Below are 8,907 nucleotides of genomic sequence, written 5' to 3' on the forward strand. Positions count from 1 at the left end.
GAGTTCAAAAATGTATTGTATGCTGCTGCATAAATTATGTAATATGCCAGGGAGATATTTATACTGTAGCTAGGAAAGTAATACTAAGTGTATGTTGTGTAGTAAGCTGTTAGTAGCCCATGTACCTCACCCTAATAATTTTCTCAATTTTCACCTCATAATTTAGCCTTCTGTTCTGACTTGGTGGTGCACATTTAGTCTATAGCCTGTTTTAGAGAAATGTCCTTTATTGTCTGCTGATATGCCCTCTTTATTTATCCTACGGTTCTGACTTGGTATACAGGGATTATACTGTAAAAATGGCCCATGTTCTGAATTCTACGTCCGTCCTAGCTTGCTCATTAATTTCTTAATCAAAATTACAGATGACCTCTTTTCTACTCGTCGTCCCCTTATGCCATAGTTTGTACATCACAATTGTCAGTAGAAACCACATTTGTTTAAGCAAGTCACCCATATCAGCTATGTTTTTTAAAAGGCAGTGAACGAGGCTGAATGAACTGTTTCGCTGCTAGACAAGGCTTCGCTGATGGCCAGGTGTAGCAGTAGTAAGGATTCACTCTACGGTGCTGAAAAGAAAGCTCTGCTGTTTGGACAGCTTTATGTAGGCCCTAACAGGTTGTGGGCAACTGTTTGTCACTGTTATAGTGCAATTAATGTGTTGGTTAGTGTCGTGTTGTGTAGTGGCTTTACTGGCATGCATCCCCCCAAAACTTGGGGAGTTTGCCCCACCAAGATTTATATGCTAAAATCGCCACTGACAATATGACTTTATGAAAAGCCATCTTTCCATATGGTCTTTAACTGCCAGTACTTTCTGTATAGTCATTATGGATATATTCTGAGCCTGCTGGCCATTAATACTGGTAATGTCCTTTCCTTATTGAAATAGTGAATAAAGGAAGACTGCTTCATTTTCAATTAAAACGCAATGAAGACATTGTGAGATTGAATGTATGCTTTTACACTGTATCTCTGTATTGCAGCAAATAAAATAACATTTGTGCAAACTGGAAGTGTGACTTCTTTCCCCAATGATTTCCTAAGGCTGAGGTACTTTCTCAGTAATTTTTGAATTTTTGATTTATTAGGATCCCCATTAGCCGACTCCAATGGCGACAGCTAGTCTTACTGGGGTCTGACATATAACAAAAATACATTACAGGCAAAATACTTTACAATTTACATACATTTAAAAACATTAACATGTAGTGTGTGTGTACATATATCAGTTACACATATACGTCAGTACATACACTCAACAAGTAGGTCACATAGGGGAATGGCGTTGTGCCATGTGGTGTTTATTTAAACCAGGTTTGCTGTTCACTTGCGCTATATAAGATGGAAGGGAGTTCTATGCACTCATGGTTCTGTATAATACTGCACGTTTCCATGAATTTGTTCTGGAACTGGGGACTGTGAAAAGACCCCTGGTGGCATTGCTGGTGTAAGTTGACTATGCAAACAATTTGGAATTTTCAAACCAATGTTTCTTATATACATAAGAAGTGACGCAGTGTCTTTCCTCAACTCTTAGCCAAGAGGGACTGCCATGCAAGTATTAATATTTGCCCTCTGAATACAATGAAGAGCAAGACGTGCGACTCTGTTCTTGACCAGCTGCAGCTTAACTAGGTCTTTCTTTGCAGCACTTGACCATATGACTGGACAATAATCAAGATGAGATAAAACTAGAGCCTGCAGGACTTGCTTTGGGGAGTGTGGTGCAAAAGGCAGAGCATCTCTTTATTACAGATAAACCTCTCCACCTTAACAACCATAGAATCTATATGTTTTGACTATTACAGTTTACAATCTAAGGTAACACCAAGTACTTTAGTCTCAACTTGTTCAACAGCCATACCATCCAGGTGTCAGGCCAGGGTTTACTCAGTCGCAGTCCAATAGCATCAGGACACACCTGTTTGACCTCGCTGTGATACTGTAGGCCTACTTATGTTACTTTTCTTGTCCAGCGTTTTCTTTAAGAAACACCATTTATTTAAATCTCTAGTTGAGTACAAGAAATGTTTTTCTTCTGGTCACAAGATAATCCAGAGAACTGTAGTAAACAGCGCCACACTCAGGCAGAAAACTGAATGTTCAATTCTCAACCAGGCCATCTTTTCAAAGAAAACACAATTTATATCTCTATTTGAGCAAAGTAAGTAGTTTTGTTGTGATCACAAGAACATCTTAATAATTCAGGTAAAGAGCCCCACAGTCAGGCAGACAAATCTGAAGGTTCTATTACAAAGTGAGAAGAATTAGTTTCCCTGGCTGATATGGCTTCTCCTTATAAATGCTATAAAAGTAAATTAATAGATGACATTCACTTCTATTATCCAGTCTCAAAAATAATCGCACAATTCACACAGACCCACCGCGGAACTTCGTGTGAAAATGCGTCCCATGGTCTCCTTTGTCAACGAGTTCAATGTATTCCAAACACTTGTGGTAACCAATTATTTAGGTAGCCTAGTAAACAATGCCCCCTCTGGTATGTTCTATTGCGAACTGTCTGGGACTCGTTGTTGGTTCCCTGTTTACTACTCAGATATATTTTACTTATTGAGTCAAAGACTAAATAAACTGCAATACACTGGTCTCAAATATATTAGCATAACTAGGCTACACAGAACCATAGCAGGAAGACCCACTGTAAAATATGAGGCTTTTTATCATATTTAAACGAGTCCCAAGCAGTGATGCCAATTTAACAATTTTGTTGCTAGATTTAGCAACTTTTCAGACTACCCTGGCAACTTTTTTTTCAAACAGCACCTAGCAACATATTTAGCTACTTTAAAAAATATATTTTGAACTTTTAGCAACTTTTGAAAAGTGACTCAAACTCTAAAATGCACGCATTTTCCCTCTAAATGACACAAAAACTATTTTCTCTGTCACACACTCAGTCACAACACACATGCCTGGCTGCAAGTGTGTTGTGAGTGACGTCAGCAGCAGGCGCTCAGCTCGTGCACAGGCAGCAGCAATTTCAGCAAATTGCAATTCATTGTTGGCTGACTGCATCAGCAGTAGTACGGGTTGAATATGAATATAGTTGGTCACGAATGTTTGATCTTGAACAGAACTTACAACATCAATAAAAATTGTACAGCCAGAAGTACAAAAAAGAGTGGGAGTCTGTACCTGAACAAATGTTAAATCATATTTTTGACTAACGTTACGTTGAGTAACGTTATTGTGTATTCTACGTAGTTTTACGTTATCACGCAATGACATCACAATCTCATTTAGCAACTTTTAGCAACAGATCAACCTGCCTCTAGCAACTTACCCTGAAAATTAGTTGGCAATACTGGTCCCAAGCCTAGCTCTGCCTACTGGGGCGTGGCTTACGGAGCGCTCTCTGAAATAAGCGCTCATATTGTCGAATTCCAACAGATCGAGTTATCTCATCACACCGGCTCAGCTCGAATAAAATGTGCAGCAATTTGTAATTGACGTTATTGTTCTGTAGTGTTTATTGAGGATGTCTGTTTCTGGCTCATGAACCCCGAGTTCTCTGTAGCATGTTAGCCATCTTAATTAACATGAAGATGTTGACAAGTGCTGTCAGGGCGCATACCATCACTGTTGCTGTATGCAGCCCGTTGCTGGTTGCTCAAGGGCAGATGGACGATGACGAATAGATTGATCCGTATAGAACTACGATCCAATCATAATGTCCATGAGAAAGCTTGCCGAGGTACAGTACAAGCAGCTGTGTAATGCATCTTTCTGTGCCGTGACATCACTTGAAATAATTATAATATTGCTTTGCTGTTGTTTTTCTTTGTCATGTTTCCTATTACAGTATATGAAACAAAATCATGAAGTGTGAAAATTCACCAAGCATGACGAATTCTGCCTTGTATCGTGATATTAATCTAATCGGAAAACTAAATGAAAATAATCTTCACAGGCAAGAAATTACCCTAATGTGCCCACCAAGAGAAGGGAATACATGCAGGACTCTGATCAAGTGGACGTAATGGAGTGCAACAACAAAGTGGAAGGGTTACAAAGAGAGGTTAATGTTGAGTGTTGGAAACCTGATTTTAAACGTCACACATAATTTTTTTTTCAAATGTATATTTATGAAACTGTGGCAAATAGATGGTGTGTGATCATCTGTAACTTTCCTTCATTTTTTTTTTAATTAAGGAGCATTAGAAGAAGATTACACTGGTTGCACAGCAGCCATCATGCAACCCAGTGTTCAAGGGATTCCTCACCAAACTTCTGAAAGAGAGAAAAAGTTAGCCTGGTATTTTTATTTTTATTTTTATTTTACCGTTATTTAACCAGGTAAGTTGACTGAGAACACATTCTCATTTACAGCAACGACCTGGGGAATAGTTTCAGGGGAGAGGAGGGGGATGAATGAGCCAATTGTGTATGGTTTAAATCTATGCACTGATTCTCTTTACAGTTCCTCACTGTATCTTATCCACCTTGTAAATGTATGTTACCACTTCGGAATGTAGTATGCTGTCTGAATGCCAAGTGCATATACAGTTGAAGTCGGAAGTTTACATACACTTAGGTTGGAGTCATTAAAACTTGTTTTTCAACCACTCCACACATTTCTTGTTAACAAACTATAGTTTTGGCAAGTCGGTTAGGACATCTACTTTATGCATGACACAAGTAATTTTTCCAACAATTGTTTACAGACAGATTATTTCACTTAGAATTCACTGTATCACAATTTCAGTGGGTCAGAAGTTTACATACACTAAGTTGACTGTGCCTTTAAACAGCTTGGAAAATTCCAGAAATTGATGGCATGGCTTTAGAAGCTTCTGGTGGGCTAATTGATATCATTTGAGTCAATTGGAGGTGTACCTGTGGATGTATTTCAAGGCCTACCTTCAAACTCAGTGCCTCTTTCCTTGACATCATGGGAAAATCAAAAGAAATCAGCCAAGACCTCAGAAAAAAATTGTAGACCTCCACAAGTCTGGTTCATCCTTGGGAGGAATTTCCAAACGCCTGAAGGTACCACGTTCATCGGTACAAATAATAGTATGCAAGTATTAACACCATGGGACCACGCAGCCATCATACCGCTCCGGAAGGAGACGTGTTCTGTTTCCTAGAGATTAATGTACTTTGGTGCGAAATGTGCAAATCAATCCCAGAACAACAGCAAAGGACCTTGTGAAGATGCTGGAGGAAACGGGTACAAAAGTATCTATATCCACAGTAAAACGAGTCCTATATCAACATAACCTGAAAGGCCGCTCAGCGAGGAAGAAGCCACTGCTCCAAAACTGCCATAAGAAAGCCAGACTACGATTTGCAACTGCACATGGAGACTTTTTGGAAAAATGTCCTCTGGCCTGATGAAACAAAAATAGAACTGTTTGGCCATAATGCCCATTGTTATGTTTGGAGGAAAAAGGGGGAGGCTTGCAAGCCGAAGAACATCATTCCAACCATGAAGCATGGGGGTGGCAGCATCATGTTGTGAAGGTGCTTTGCTGCAGGAGGGACTGGTGCACTTCACAAAATAGATGGCATCATGAGGGAGGAAAATTATGTGGATATATTGAAGCAACATCTCAAGACATCAGTCAGGAAGTTAAAGCTTGGTGGAAAATGGGTCTTCCAAATTGACAATGACCCCAAGCATACTTCCAAAGTTGTGGCAAAATGGTTTAAGGACAACAAAGTCAAGGTATTGGAGTGGCCATCACAAAGCCCTGACCTCAACCCTATAGAAAATTTGTGGACAGAACTGAAAAAGCTTGTGCAAGCAATGAGGCCTACAAACCTGACTCAGTTACACTAGCTCTGTCAGGAGGAATGGGCCAAAATTCACCCAACTTATTGTGGGAAACTTGTGGAAGGCTACCCGAAATGTTTGACCCAAGTTAAACATTTTTTAAAGGCAATGTGACCAAAACCTTATTGAGTGTATGTAAACTTCTGACCCACTGGGAATGTGATGAAAGAAATAAAAGCTGAAATAAATCATTCTCTCTACTATTATTCTGACATTTCACATTCTTAAAATAAAGTGGTGATCCTAACTGACCTAAGACAGGGAATTTTTACTAAGATTAAATTTCAGGAGTTGTGAAAAACTGAGTTTAAATGTATTTGGCTAAGGTCTATGTAAACTTACGATTTCAACTGTACTTTGTTGTACTATTCTATACCTTTCCAACCACCAGCCCAGTGATCTCAAGAACGATATCCACTAAGTCTCACTTTGGCATCAATCTCGGCAAGCAGTGGCGGAGATCCAGAATGTTCTGGAGGGAATGGACAGCTGGAGAACGGGGACTGAACGATGTCCTCAGCCAGATCCTGGTGGATCTCAAACCACATGACTACGAAGCCTGGAGATGCACTTTGAGGACACCTTTGGTGTGGAGATCAACACAGTCACGAAGGTCAGAATGCGTAGTTTATGTGGTTTGCCTTAGCATTTTAGAATTACACGGTTTCTAAAGTAGGCTACTCGGGCAATGAGGATGAAATTCAAATAACTTTTCTTGTACAGGGAGGAAACGTCTTTTGTCATTCATACACAAGAACACATGGTTCACACTAGCCTATACAAAAGCAACAGGACATAAAAACATTTTATTTTAAATACTTTCCTCCTTAAACGCATTAAGAAGGAAAGAAATTCCACAAATGAACTTAACAAGGCACACCTGTTAATTGAAATGCATTCCAGGTGACTACCTCATGAAGCTGGTTGAGAGAATGCCAAGAATGTACAAAGCTGTCATCAAGGCAAAGGGTCACTACTCTGAAGAATCTCAAATATAAAATATATTTTGATTTGTTTAACACTTTTTTTGGTTACTACATGAGTCCATATGTGTTATTTCATAGTTTTGATGTCTTCACTGTTATTCTACAATGTAGAAAATAGTAAAAATAAAGAAAAACCCTAGAATGAGTAGGTGTGTCCAAACTATTGACTGGCACTGTAACTAAACCAATCTGATTCAGAGCACAGTCATTTACACTCAAGACAAGACAAACAAGACAGAACTGAAACCACTCATTGGCATTACAGTGTCAGGAATATTTCTCATTGCCATTGCAATTATTTAAAGGACCTCTCTCTTCCAGGTGTCTGTGGTTGTCTTAATCACAGTGGTCATCATCTGCAACGAGCTGTGGTCTACAGTCTCCTGGTTTGTCCAGTTCAAGCAAATCTTTGCTATTGCTTTCTCATCAGTCTGGTCTGGAATTGGTTCTATCTCTACAAGGTAAATTGCCAATATCCACACTTCCATGTATTTTGTAAAATTTCCACATGCTAATTACCCCTTTCTGTCTGTCTGGTGCTCTATGTTTAGTAGTAAATTAATATAAATATCTGAAATAAAAGGTACAAAGTTCCTTCTTTACTGACAGAGTGGCCATTCTGGATTGGTTTATGTTCTTCGAGGCAAAACATTTAGGCTAAACACTACAACAATATTTCAGGTCTCTGCAAAGAATGTTTTTGTGGGGGTTTATAAGCAGGTAAGGAAGTAGAACTAAGCTATTTAAGGTATTTCTAATATTCCATCTCTATTCTTCAAAACTCAAAGCCAACTACATTAAGGAACATCACCAAGGAATGTCTTGAGAAATATCTAAGTCTTACCAGGAGAGCTTGACTATAACGGGTTCTTTTTTTGTGTGAGATTGGGAGAAAGATGAGGGATAAAAGCAGTGATAGTAATGGGGTTCTAACTGTGTGCGTGTGGTCCCGGTGATGGCAGCACTACCGCTAGACCAGCCTCCAGCACACGAAATACACAATGTTAATTCACCATATCTGTTATTGGATTTTCTCAATCTGTCAGATTGCCTTTGCCGAGCACCAAAACAAAATGGTGAAGATGGAGGCCATCGACGCAAAATGCACTGGAAGGAAGAAAATCGACTGGTGGGATAACTTGAAGGGTGAGATAATGGAAAAATAACACCTGAGCTTGGCATCACATATCTTTCCACAGGGGTATCAGATTTTCCTCATCTCAAAAATATATGTGAAAGTACATTTAATTGATGCGTCATTGTTTCATAATCATTGGTGCATGACGATACAATACTTCTCACTCCTCTTTTCTGGCTTTCACATTTTGACCGTTTTGTTGCAGTAAGTTTACTGTGGAAATGCACATTGGTTTATGTTGTCGTGAAGCCTTCTGTTTACTCCTCTCTGCCTGTACCCCAGATTGGTACAGAGGTGCCATGACTCTCCAAGACGATCCCTGTAGGATGCACTACGAAGTCCTCATGGTCAACCCCATCCTTCTTGTACCACCAACTAACCTATTTTTGGCGACCAGGGAAAGTCAAATTCCATTAACTGACATTCCACTTCCAGTTTTCAGTCTACTTCCGGAAATGACAGCATTGAAATGGAATTGACCCTAATCTATTCCACAGGCCAGGACCGAAAGATAGTCACCCATACCTTACTCTTGCAACTTAACACAACTATTTGAGTAAGCCCAAATGTAAATGTACATATTGCCATGTCTTTCACTTGTAACTAAAAAAATATACTGTCTTTTTAACAATGCAATATCAATCTAATCCAGTGTCTATGATTGCCATGTGAGCATTATGAAAAATTTGAAATGGAATTGACTAAACTGTGTAACATTTAGCCTTTTTCCTGGACCTGTAGGATGCAGTGTGATAATGTATTATTTCTGTGTCTCTGAAGGCTATCACTATGACCATCACCACCTTCTTCACAGAGCCTCTGAAGCACTTTGGCCAGGGGATCAGCCAGTTCCTACGAGCCCACCTCAAGGACATACCAGTCGCCCTGCAGATCCCTGTGCTCCTCACCATCGTGCTCTCCATCCTGGTAAGGGCACACACAAAGAAAAACACAATCAAAGAAACACACGGTCACAAGGT

General features: G+C 39.5%; 1 pseudogene; it reads left to right on the top strand.

Annotated features, from left to right (window-relative positions):
- The first annotated feature begins 3,437 nt into the window (after positions 1-3,437).
- LOC115197789 (chloride channel CLIC-like protein 1) lies at positions 3,438-8,230 on the top strand (annotated as a pseudogene).
- Positions 8,231-8,907: the final 677 nt, after the last annotated feature.

This window comes from Salmo trutta, chromosome 7 (genome assembly GCF_901001165.1).
Source record: "Salmo trutta chromosome 7, fSalTru1.1, whole genome shotgun sequence".
NCBI lineage: Eukaryota > Metazoa > Chordata > Actinopteri > Salmoniformes > Salmonidae > Salmo > Salmo trutta.